Source organism: Lissotriton vulgaris, chromosome 9 (genome assembly GCF_964263255.1).
Source record: "Lissotriton vulgaris chromosome 9, aLisVul1.2, whole genome shotgun sequence".
Taxonomy (NCBI): domain Eukaryota; kingdom Metazoa; phylum Chordata; class Amphibia; order Caudata; family Salamandridae; genus Lissotriton; species Lissotriton vulgaris.
The window spans coordinates 99,620,773-99,633,750 of record NC_141697.1 but is presented as its reverse complement, the minus strand read 5'-3'; the positions used below and the strand labels follow the sequence as shown (position 1 = coordinate 99,633,750).

The window sequence follows — 12,978 nt, the reverse complement described above, 5'->3', positions numbered from 1 at the left end:
ATATATATATATATATATATATATATATATATATATATATTTATATTACCTACTGGCAGTTGCCAGTAGGTAGTTATAGTAAGGACCTAGTCTCTATAGGAAAAGCGTTTTTTGACTTGCCTATATCTTTGGAGCTATTTGATGATCCTTAGTGACATTTTTTGTTAAGTGTCAAATTAGGTGTTTGTTGTGCATGGACATTTTTGAGGTAATCCATCAAGTGGGGGCAGGGAAAAAGGGGGAGGGCAAAAAAGTGCATTCCAATTGTTAATTCCCATAGGGATTTTAGACACTCTTCCTAAGTGTGCCGGGGATGCCCAGACGGGGACCCGGGCTCACTGTGCCATTGGAATCAAGCTATCCTGGCTGATGAGGAGTGAAACCCCGAAACTCGTCCTAGGAGGCTTGTTTCCGGTCCAAGGAGGACCTGGCTTGGCAGTTCGGGCTGGACTGTTCCCATGAGGCACAGGGTCAAGACTGATTTGCATATGGGCAGGTCTAAACTGGGGTGGCATGGTGAGCAAAATAATGATGGATTTAACCAAGATCTCTTGACTGGGGTGAATGTTTTGATTTGTCCTGCATTCCGTCCATCAATTGTGTGTCTTTTGCTTCCTCGGCCTAAGTGCACTGGGTATGCCCAGATGTGGGTCCTGGGCTCACTGTGCCACTGGAATGAAGCTATCCTGGCTGATGAGGGGTGAAACCCCGAAACCGGTCCTAGGTTGCTTGTGTCCGACCACTGGATCAAGGACGTGGTCTACTGCAAAGGTAACATGGAGACTTACGAAGAAGAGCTGCTCGCAGTTTCTAGACCAAAAGATGTATTGGAGCCCATGAGACAATTCCTTCAGAAGAGGGCGGCGGAAATAGAGTATGGTGACATGAGTTAGTTGCTGCGAGGCAGTGTGGCAAGCGACACAGGGCTGCGGTCTAGGTGAATGGAGGGAGGATGCTCTAACATTTCAATGCGACTTTGAAGATATGGCTCAGGTATGATCTGAGGATGGTTTTGTGGCAGTATTATAATTTGATGTCTTTATGTATTTTTGTTGGATTTGTGGGGATGTTTTTGTTTATCACTATACACACATAATGATGCTATGATACATGACCGCATTGTTGATGTGTATGTATTTTGTTGTCTTTGGAAAATAAAATTGATTTTATCTAGACACTTGGGGGAATGCTTTGGGGTAGGGGAGGCAGGAGGGCACGTGTAAATAAACAGCACTATGAATTTATGCTTACTGAGTATGTAACATACTCCATTCGTATCATGTGTTGGCTGCAGATACAGCAGTTATCCTCTCGCTGTGGGCTCTAGGCATTTGATGGTGCAGACGTTTGGAATATTATTTTTAGTACTGTTTGTCCAACAAGAGCGTGTTGTCTTACTTGGACATCTACCCAATGATGTTTAGTAAATGTGCGTGGATTGTCAATATAGCTGCCTTGCAAATGTCCGCTACAGGAATGTTACCTAGAAAGGCCACAGAAGCACCTTTTTTCCTAGTGGAATGTGCCCTTGAAACTGTTGGTAATGTTCAGTTGGCTTTCATGTAGCATATTTGTATACATTTAACTATCCACCTAGCAACTGAGTTTCCTTTTGTAGGATTGGTAAAGCAAAGAACAACTGTTGTGTTTTTCTAAATGGTTTAGTTCTGTCACTATAATACATTCACGCTGTTTTGACACGGCGGGTAGATCCGTGTCTGGTTAAGGTGAAAAGGTGAAGTAAATAGCTTAAGGAAGAAACTTTGGAATCGTTCTCAGTCGTACTTTATCAGGTAAAAACTGAACGTATGGTTCCTCTACAGTAAGCACGTGTTTCACTAACCCTTCTAAGTGAAGTGAAAGCCACAAGAAAGGCAACCTTCCAAAAACTAATGTACAAGAATGTAATGGCTCAAAAAGCGTTGACAATAGCCTGATGAGTACAATATTTAAATTCCCTGATGGGACCGGTGGTGCCCCTGGAGGAATTAGTCTTTTTCACCCTTCTTTAAAAGCTTTAATGACCGGTATACAGGAAATTGACTTGTGCAGTCTTTTGGAAGTATAGGCTTAAAGGGATTTTTTAAGTTCAATAAATAGCATACAAGCTGTTGTACAGTGGTGATACCCGAGTCTGTGTGCTGAGTTAGATAGTAGTGGGCAAATCTTTACCAATTAGTGTGTAGCAAGTCTTAGTGGTGGGGCTTCTTGCTTCTTGAAAAAGGTCTTAACACTCTGGACGTAACTGAAGTACCAATACTCCATGACTTCAGGAGCCACATTGCGAGTATGAGTTGTTTGGCACTGGGGTGTCTGACCTTCCTGTTGCTGTAAGTGAGACGGTCCAGCGTGTTAGAAAGCCTCTTGTGATTTACTAAGGACAATGCTAATAGGGTTGTGTACCAAAGTTAATATGCCCATGTTGCAAATACCAGAATCGTCTTGAGAGATGTCTGTCAGAGTTTCCGGACAAGGTATGAAATGAGTGGGAGAGGCAGAAAAGCGCAGGCAAATATCCCTAAGCAATTAATCCATAATTCCTTGTGATGATAGCCGGAGGCAAAATTCTGGCACTTTGCATTTTCTGCAGTGGCAAACTGATCTATGTCGGTCATCCTCAAATGCCAGAAATAACAATGGAGTTCCTACTCATGGACTTGTTACTGTGTCCTTTATGTGTATCTAAAGTTCTTGGATTTCTAAAGTAAATGGCTCACTGGCCACTGATCTTATGAACGGATGCTCTCATACTGTACTCTGTATGTCTAATCACATATCACCATATTGGGTAAGCTTGGTTTCTCGACCCAAATAGTCAATGAGAGTAAAGAGCTAAAGGACAGCACTTCTGGCCCCACAACACCCGTGGTAAACAACCTGAATTACTTAACCCCTTCAGCGCGGCGCGAATTTTCGCGCTGTGCTGAAGGTTCTAATGAGCCAATCGGCTCATGACGGAACGGTTCAGTCATGAGCACAGCTCAACCGACGCTCATGACGGAACCGTTCCGTCATGAGCATGGAAGGGGTTAAGTGAATGCTCAGAAGCTTGTTAATCTCCTGGGAACCCAAGTAAAGGCCTAACAATGCAGTCTGAATTTCTATTGCATTAGTATCCCTCTGAAGTTGCGTCTAGCCACAAGTCAATAACTACAAAATAAATACATATTTTGGTGACATGACCAATGAGAAAGGTACACAGAAAATACTCACACAGGTATACACTGTTATCAGAGTGAGATCTCAAAGTTGCCTTTATGGTTATTGCTGTGTATCTGTACCACAAAAAAAATCTTATGCTGAAATTATAACTGGGTGCATCTGGTCACTGTTTCACTCTAGTTGTCCCATATTCCCAGGTTTACACAATTCAAAAGGTGCACATGTAGCAGTGCCCTGGACTGTGCCAGCATCCACATCCTATGTTTCCCTAGATATAACTCTTTTTGTGGCTATTCTTGATAGTGGACTTTTTGGAGCCTAATGGCTTCTTACAGGAATGGTTTGGGAACAGAGGACTGTACTCATCCCCCACTTGGTGTGAACACACAACCATATGGAAAATGCTACTTACCAGTATGCATCTGTCCTTGGCATGTAGGGCTGCAGAGTTACACACTGTGCATAGATCGCCACCTAGTGTTGGGTCCAGATGTTTGCAGTTTGTTTTTGTCCTGAAAAGTTCTTTGGAAGTCACGAGATAGGGGACTCCTCCTTTAGACTACATTGAGCATAGGCATCAGCTAAATCCTCAGATTGTTTTTCGCCATTAGGGAAATGATGGAGCTTTGCAAGAAAAGGAAGGATGTCCATGTAAGCTGTATATAAGTAAGATAATACTGGAACAGATAAGGGTAGTCGGGTGGGCGTGTGTAACTATGCAGCTCTACATGCCAAGAACAGATGCATACTGGTAAGTAGCATTTTCTGTTCGAGGCATATGAGCTGCAGATTACACACTGTGCATAGATTGTTTAGCAGTACCCACTCTTAGCGGCGACCACCCCTATCTGTTGGAGTAGTTTGAATTAATGTTTTGAGAACAGCCTGGTCCACATTAGCTTGTTGTTTAGTTTGCACATCTACACAATAGTGTTTTGTGAATGTGTGCGGTGTAGACCATGTAGCTGCTCTGCAGATGTCATCTAGGGGAATGTTCCCTAAAAATGCCCTTGAAGCACCCATTTTCCTTGTAGAGTGGGCTTTAGGAGGAACAGATAATGTACGTTTAGCTTTGTGGTAGCACATCTGTATGCATTTGACAATACATCTAGCTAACCCAGATTTTGATATGGGGTTGCCCTTGTGTGGTGGTGACAAAGACACAAAAAGTTGCTTGGTCTTACGAAAGGGTTATGTTCTTATGATGTAGTATAACAATGCTCTTTTGACATCTAGGGTATGAAGAGCTCTTTCTGCTGCTGGAGAAATTACCTTTGCAGGAATTTTGGATTAGTACGGAGAACAACCTCATTATGATGCATTTGCAAGAAAGGTTTGTGAGAAGTTGGCCCGGTATATGGTGCTCACTAGTTCAAGTGATCAACTTGCACCAGTCCAAACAACCCTTATAGTGATGGTTGTAAGTCAACCTTATAGACCAGCTATCCTAGAGGTAGCATGGACAGAACAGTCTTAGGCTAAAGACTCTTGAGGGCGTGTAAAGCCAGCTGTTTTACCATATGTAACCCCTTGAATACCAAATGAAAGGACACCACAAAGGATATATATAAAATATATATGTATTTATTCACTAACACACTCCTCTGAACTCTTTATGAGGTCAGAGGCAAAAACACATTACAAGTTACTCTTAGAAATACTTTAAATAGCACAATTTACAGTTAGGCCCTAGGGGCGCGTAAAACCATATACTAAGTAAGTGGTATAAGAACCACGACTTGTGAAAGGGAAAGGCCTAGGGAATCGCTCGGGCTACACTATCTAACCCTTAGGTTAGGAGTAGGAGGCCCACAGGCGGCGCGTGCAGTGTCTGTACACTCAGGTGAGAGTCATTAGAAAGTCAATGGAAACCTACAAGGTAAGTTATTGAAGATTTAGGACACTTCCGGTCTAACTAGGAAGATACAACTAACAAAACTAGACACTAGAGTAGTCAATCCCTACAGGAGCACCGAAGTACTCGCGTTGCCTCACCCACGGGCTGCGGGAGCATAGGTGTCAAAGTGTGTCGGGTTTTCTCGTTGATTCCTATGGAGCCTTGGAAGAAGATGCTGCAGACGACCAGGAGGAAGATGTCCGGGTGGATCGGAGTCGAAGAAGACCTGAAAGCAGAGGGGACAGAGTCTAGGTCACTAGCCAGTGACCGAGTCGAACCAGGAAGGAACCAGACGTCGTCGAGGAGCAATCAGGCGCTGTCATGAAGCTTGTCTTTGCAGCCACGCGGACCAGGAGGCGTCGAGGATGGCCAGGTGCTGGAGAGGAGCTGTCCCACGAAGGTTCTCGCAGATGGAGGGGTCGACTTCAAGATCGGAGCCAACAAGCCTAAGCAAAGGCAACCCACGCAGGATACACAAAACGCTTCTGGTGCAGACCAGGAGGGTCTGAGGTACTTCACCTTTTCAGGGAAGCAAGGGCCAGTCTGGAGCAACCAGACCAGCAATGGATTTTTTTAAAAGGATTGTCGCCACAGGGCTATTAACCAACTGGCCAGCAACCGGACAACGAGTCGAGCAGAACACAAGCAGAAGGGCCCCACGCAGATCTCGTGGAGTGTGGAGGGCTGGTCTTCGGTGCAGGTGGAGCTCGGTGTCTGGGTGTCTCAGTCCCCAGTGCACAGCTTCGAGGATGCCTCAGGAGCTGCGCTGTTAGCAAGTTGCAGGCTTTCCAAGATGTGCGGTCCCACGTGTCTTGACACCTTACACGGTGCTCAGCTGTGCTGGAGTCGTGCAGCGGGGTCAAGGAGGTCTAGCAGTCTGGATCTTGTCGGGTTCTGTGCTCGGATTCCGGCTGGAACGGGGACAAAGCAAGCCGTCGAGTTGCTGGATGGTGCCTGGTTGCCCAGGGTGGTCACTCCTTATCTACAAGGGAGATTCTTCAGTCTTCAGCTCAGGTGAATGTCGAAGGGTCCAGAGTTTCGTTTCAAGTCGATTTCAGGATTAATCTAAAGTCTCCTGGGCCAGCTCCTACCTTTATACAACTGAAGGGGGCTGGTTTACTCACTAGGTCCCTCCAATGGATGGGACCAGGAAGGGGGGTGGTTACACCCCCTTTCCTTTGTCCAGTTTCGCGCCAAAGCTGGGGCTGGAGTGCCCCAGCAACCGGTTTGAACTGGGGTATGCATGGAGCACCTAGTGTGCTCCAGGCAGTCTGTTTCTATTCAGCCCTCCCTGTCCAATACACAAACTCCTGTCTGGGGTGGTGCTGCACCTCTCCAGGCAGGAAACCTATTGTCCAAACCTCCGTGACTGGAAGGACTCCCAGCAGAAGGAGGTCAGACTTGTGTCGGGGCAGCAGCGTCCATTTTGTGAAGCTGGGGCTCTGGTTCATTTAAACTGGGATAGTAGGAACTAACATGTCTTCTCCCTCTAGAAGGGTGGAATGCTACCCCCGTCGCCAGAATTGGCGAGGGGGTAGTATTCCAAAGTGTATGACACCTTACACGACATGTTTTGATAAAGCCAAACCAAAGTTAGCATTAACTGCGAGGATTATAATGCACTTAAGAGTATATGGTAAGGCGATATCATAGAACAGCTATAAGGACATGGTTCCGAAAGCTGCAGACAGGCTCAGCTCATGCTAGAGCACCATTTCGCACATAACCAAGCACTTTGCCTTCAGGATTGTTAAGGCCTGCCATAGGAGTGACTTATAGGTTACTATGTGTCTATATGTAGTAGGTATAGAAATACTACACCTAAGCAAGGGGTTATTACACGACCGTGCCCCAGCTGAGTGATCAGCCAGTTGTGTCTATTTGAGTGGCCAGCCAGGGGTGGCATAATACATGCTGCAGCCCCTGGTAGGCCTTGGTTGCACCAATGCCCTGAGTACCTAGGGTACACTTAGTACAGGGGCTGACAAGGTGAACCAATTCCCAATTGTGGTTGTACCTAGGGTACATGTTAAATTTAGAGAAAGTGCATCTGTGCTGTGGGTCTGATTAGCAGGCCCACAGCCACATCTAAGTCGAAAACCAGTAAAGCAAAAGCAAAACGTGGGGGTGACCATAGGAAGCAGACCCTACTCTCCTACACAACACCCCCCCAAACCTAGGGACATTAAACTAACCTTGACCAGTTGAGTCTTCATGTTCTAAGTGGAAATATCTGGAGAGTCCATCTGCATTGGCATGGTCAGTCCCTGGTCTGTGCTCCACTGTAAAGTCCATCCCCTGTAGGGAAATGGACCACCTAAGAATTTTGGATTTTCACCCTTCATCGATTTAACCATAGGAGGGGCTTGTGGTCTGTCTGAATCTTGAAGTGAGTGCCAAACAAATATGGCCTCAGCTTCTTCAGGGCCCAAACCACAGCAAAGGCCTCCCTCTCTATAGCTGACCAACGTTTCTCTCTAGGGGTCAGCCTTCTGCTTATAAAAGCAATGGGCTGGTCTTGACCATCTATATTCAGATGTGAAAGTACAGCTCCCACACCCAACTCAGAAGCATCTGTTTGGACTATGAACTCTTTGGAGTAATCTGGACTTTTCAGAATAGGTGCAGTACACATGGCCTGCCTCAGGTCATCAAATGCCTTTTGACAGCTAACTGTCCACTGAACTTTCTTTGTCATCTTTTTAGAAGTGAGGTCATTCAGTGGTGTCTCAATGGACCCATAGTTCTTCACAAACTTCCTGTAGTACCCAGACAGGCCCAAGAAAACTCTGAACTGTGTCTGGGTGGTTGGAGGAGTCCGGTCCCTGATGGTCTGGATCTTACTCTCCAGTAGTTGAACCTAACCCCCACCTACCAGGTGGCCCAGGCACACAACCTTGCTCTGCCCTATCTGGCACTTTGTAGCCTTGATAGTGAGGCCTGCCTTTTGCAGAGCCTCAAACATTCCTCAGGTGGACCAGGTGATCCTCCCAGGAAGAGCTAAAGACAGCAATATCATCTAGATAAGCTGCACAATAGTCTTCCAGTCCTGTGAGAACTTGATTCACCAACCTTTGGAAAGTGGCAGGTGCATTCTTCAAATCAAAGGGCATTACCACAAATTGATAATGTCCTCCTGGGGTCGAAAATGCTGTCTTGGCTTTTGCATTCTCAGCTAATCTGATTTGCCAGTAGCCCGCTGTCAGGTCAAATGTGCTCAAGAACTTGGCAGAAGCCAATCTATCGATGATCTCATCAGCCCTGGGGATGGGGTGGGCATCTGTCCTAGTGACAGCATTGAGACATCTGTAGTCTACACAAAACCTCATCTCTCTCTTTCCATCTTGGGTGTGAGGTTTTGGTACCAAGACCACAGGACTAGCCCAAGGGCTCTCTGAGGGCTCAATGACTCCCAGCTCCAACATCTTTTGGACCTCTGCCCTTATGAAGTCCCTGACATGGTCAGGTTGCCTGTAGATCTTACTCTTGACAGGCAGACTGTCACCAGTGTCCACCTCATGGGTGCTCCAGCTTGTCTGACTTGGGGTCAGAGAAAACAAATGTCTGAAGGACTGAAGAACTTGTCTACAATCCTGTTGCTGATGGTCAGAGAGGCTGTCTGAAAAGACCACACCATCCACTGAGCCATCATCAGGGTTTTGAGTAAGCAGGTCTGGGAGAGGGTCACTCTCTTCCTCCTGCCCCTGATCTGTAGCCATGAGCAGGACCATGTCTGCCCTGTCGACATATGCCTTTAGTCTGTTGACATGAAGCACCCTGTCGGGGCTTCTGGGAGTCCCAAGGTCCACCAAGTAGGTGACTTCTCCCTTCTGTTCAACTATTGTATGGGGTCCAGACCATTTGTCCTGGAGTGCTGCTGGGGCCACTGCCTCCAACACCCATACCTTCTGTCCTGGCTGGTACACAGTCAGTACAGCCTTTTGGTCATGCCAAGCTTTTTGTAATTCTTGGCAGGCCTCAGAATTTTGGAAGTCTTCTCCATATACTAAGCCATCCTGGAGCGGAGACTAAGTACATAGTCCACTATGTCCTGCTTAGGCTTTTTGAGAGGTAACTCCCATCCTTCCTTCACAAGACATAGGGGTCCTCTTACAGGATGCTCAAACAAAAGCTCAAAAGGGCTGTAGCCAACCCCCTTTTGTGGGACCTCTCTGTAAGCAAACAGAAGGCAGGGTAAAAGGATGTCCCATCCTTGCCTCAGCTTTTCTGGTAACCCTTTTATCATCCCTTTGAGGGTCTTGTTGAATCTCTCCACAAGCCCATTACACTGTGGGTGATAGGGGGTGGTGAACTTATAGTTGACACCACACTCCTTCCACATTGCAGTCAAATATCCTGACATGAAGTTTGCACCTCTGTCAGAGCCAACCTCATTTGGAAACCCCACGCTGGAGAAAACTACAAGTAGGGCCCTCGCCACAACAGGGGCTGTTGTGGTCTTCAGGGGAATAGCTTCTGGATACCTGGTGGCATGATCCACTACCACCAGTATAAATCTGTGCCCAGATGCTGTTTGGGGGTCCATTGGTCCTACAATGTCTATCCCCACTCTTTCAAAGGGTACCCCCACCACAGGTAGTGGTATGAGGGGGGCCTTTGTTGTGCCACCTGACTTGCCACTGGCTTGGCAGGTAACACAGGAGCGTCAAAACTCCTTTGTATCTTCTGACATATGGGGCCAGTGAAAGTGTGGGACAAGCATGTCCCAAGTCTTGTTCTGGCCCAGGTGTCCTACTAAGGGAATATCATGTGCCAAGGTAAGAAAGAAGCCCCTAAATTGCAGAGGTATAACCAACCTCCTGCTGGCCGCCTTCCTCGAGACGAATGGATCCCTCGACCCCTCACAGTCTGGTTTCCGAGCCAACCATAGCACCGAGACCGCCCTCATCGCTGCCACCGACGATATCCGAGCCCTGATGGACAACGGAGATACAGCGGCCTCATCCTCCTAGACCTCTCCGCGGCATTCGACACTGTCTGCCACCGCACCCTAGTGCAGCGCCTCAGCAACGTCGGAATCCAGGAGAAGGCACTGGGATGGATCATCTCCTTCCTCGACGGAAGAACACAGAGAGTCCGCCTACCACCGTTCAAGTCAGAGGCCACCGAAGTCATCTGCGGCGTCCCTCAAGGATCCTCGCTGAGCCCCACCCTCTTCAACGTCTACATGAGCCCCCTCGCGGCCATCGCACGCCAACACAACCTCAACATAATCTCCTACGCCGACGACACCCAGCTGATCCTCTCCCTGACCAACGACCCCGCCGCCGCCAAAGCCAATCTGCACGAAGGGATGAAAGCCGAGTGGATGACGACCAGCCGCCTGAAACTGAACTCAGACAAGACGGAGGTCCTCATCCTGGGCTCCTCGCCCTCCGCCTGGGACGACTCCTGGTGGCCCCCCGCCCTGGGCACCGCACCCAAACCGACGGACCACGCACGCAACCTGGGCTTCATCCTGGACTCCTCCCTCTCCATGACAAGGCAAGTCAACGCCGTCTCCTCGTCGTGCTTCAACATCCTACGCATGCTACGGAAGATCTTCTGGTGGATCCCCACCGAGACCAGGAAGACCGTCACCCAGGCCCTCGTCACCAGCCGACTGGACTACGGCAACGCCCTCTACGCCGGTACCACCGCCAAGCTCCAGAAGAGACTCCAGCGGATCCAGAACGCCTCAGCCAGACTCATCCTCGACATCCCACGAACCAGCCACATCTCCGGACATCTGAGAGACCTGCACTGGCTCCCCGTCAACAAAAGAATCACCTTCCGTCTCCTCACCCACGCACACAAAGCCCTACACGATCAAGGCCCGAGCTACCTCAACAACCGAATCAACTTCTACGCTCCCAAACGCCACCTCCGATCAGCCAACCACGCCCTCGCCGCCGTCCCCCGCATCCGAAGAGCGACAACAGGAGGAAGGTCCTTCTCCTACCTGGCCGCCAAGACCTGGAACTCCCTCCCTCCCGACCTGCGCCTGACCCAAGACCACCTCTCCTTCAGGAAGAAGCTCAAGACCTGGCTGTTCGAGCAGTAACGGCTAGCCCCCCCCCCCCCCCACCCCCCAAGCGCCTTGAGATCCTACGGGTAAGTAGTGAGCTCTATAAATGTCTTTGATTGATTGATTGATTGAACAGTTGCCTTAGGAGCAATGGTGGTTGGTGCTGTGCCCTTCTTGATGCACTCACTAAACCAGTGAGAGACTGATTTACAGTATCCACACCAGGGCTTCTTTGGGCCTTCTTGTTTCTGTTTGTTCTTTTTGGACCCACCCTCCCCCTGTGCCTTTTGGGGGCCAGGTGAAGACTTCTGGTCTTTTGGTTTCTGCTCATTACCCTTCTGGTCTGCCTTTTTCTGATCACCCCCCTGGTTCTGGTTTTTCTGCTTAATCCTGGTCCTGACCCATTTGTCTGCCTTCTTTCCCAATTCTTGGGGAGAGGTCAGATCAGAGTCAATCAGGTATTGATGCAATAACTGGTTGTGACAATTGTTAAGGATTTGCTCTCTCATGATCAAATTATACAATCCTGTAAAGTCCTTAACTTCACTTCCCAATAACCAACCTTCCAGAGCCTTAGTGGCACAATCAACAAAATCAGTCCAGTCCTGAGTCTGTGTCTTCTGGGTATCCCTGAACAACAACCTATATTGATCAGTGGTTAGGCCAAACCCATCAATCAGAGCACTCTTCAGGACAGAGTAGTTGTTAGCATCCCCATCACTAACTGTGAGGAGCTTATCTCTACCTTTTTCTGAAAAGGAGAGCCATAGGATTGCTGCCCACTGACTTTCGGGTACCTGCTGCACTTTGCAGGCCCTCTCCAAAGCAGTTATCCACTTGTGGATGTCATCCCCTTCTTTTTAGGGGGGCACAATCTTGCTTAGGTTTCTATTCTCATAGGACCTATCTTTTTCCTTAGGGATATTGCTGCCACCGGTGGGTTCTAACCCACTCTCTCTGTGCTCTCTAGCACAAGCAAGCTTCTCTTTGGCTAAGGCAACTTCTAATTCTTGCCTCTCAATCCTTAGAGCAGCCTCTCTCATTTTTGCCTCATGTTCTCTCCTCTGAGGGGAGGTCATCCCTCTCTGAGCAGGGCCATGAGAGCCATTTGAAGCCTGAGACAGGAAAGATTCCCTGGAGTGGGATCTTCCTCTTCTCTGCCTCTGGTTAAGCCCACTGGGGGGTCTGTATAGGGGCTGCTCATGCTGACTCCCATGTATGCACAGTAAGCCTGGCTAAGTCTTCTTACTGGGACCTGGCTATCTGCCTCTAGATCATAATCTTCCCCGTCTACCCCCTCTTCTTCTTCCTCTGGTACAACAGTATCAGCATTATCATCTGAGGAAGGAAGGACGTCATCTGCACTACCTGAATCACCTATCTTAGGTGGTTGTTGAGCAACATACTCTTCTAAGAGCTCAACCAGGAATCCGAGGGTAGGGTTTGAACACTGTTTTAGCCTTCTAGAAGTACACAATTGTCTCAATTCTTGGAAGGCTAAGGCTTCATATCTCGATGCAGTCCTCAAGGGATCTACCTCTGCAGGCAGAGAACCACTGGGATTCCCTGTCTGAGACATGGTTTCTAGTGAGGTGGGGTGTTGCACCTACCTACACTATTTGTTTTCCTACAGATCATTTCTAGGAGGTGTAGTCAGGGTGTGCTAGGCCCAGGCTCTACAACAGCTACGTTCAGTAGAACTTACGTATACTAAGACTTGTTTTTATATGTACCTATAGGTACCTATGCGATCTTTCAAATGATATCTCAAGATTACAAGTGGTAAAACAACAGCAAGCTCTAATCCCAACCGCTGCACACCAATGTGAGAAGTTGGCCTGGTATATGGTGCTCACTAGTTCTAGTGATCACCTTGCACTAGTCCAAACAC

The 12,978-nt window shown here is 48.0% G+C and overlaps 1 protein-coding gene across 3 annotated transcripts in view; it reads right to left on the bottom strand.

Annotated features, from left to right (window-relative positions):
- Window positions 1-12,978, bottom strand: part of ZFYVE26 (zinc finger FYVE-type containing 26) — a 710,441-nt gene that overhangs the window by 36,815 nt on the left and 660,648 nt on the right. The gene's annotated exons all lie outside the window — the stretch shown is intronic.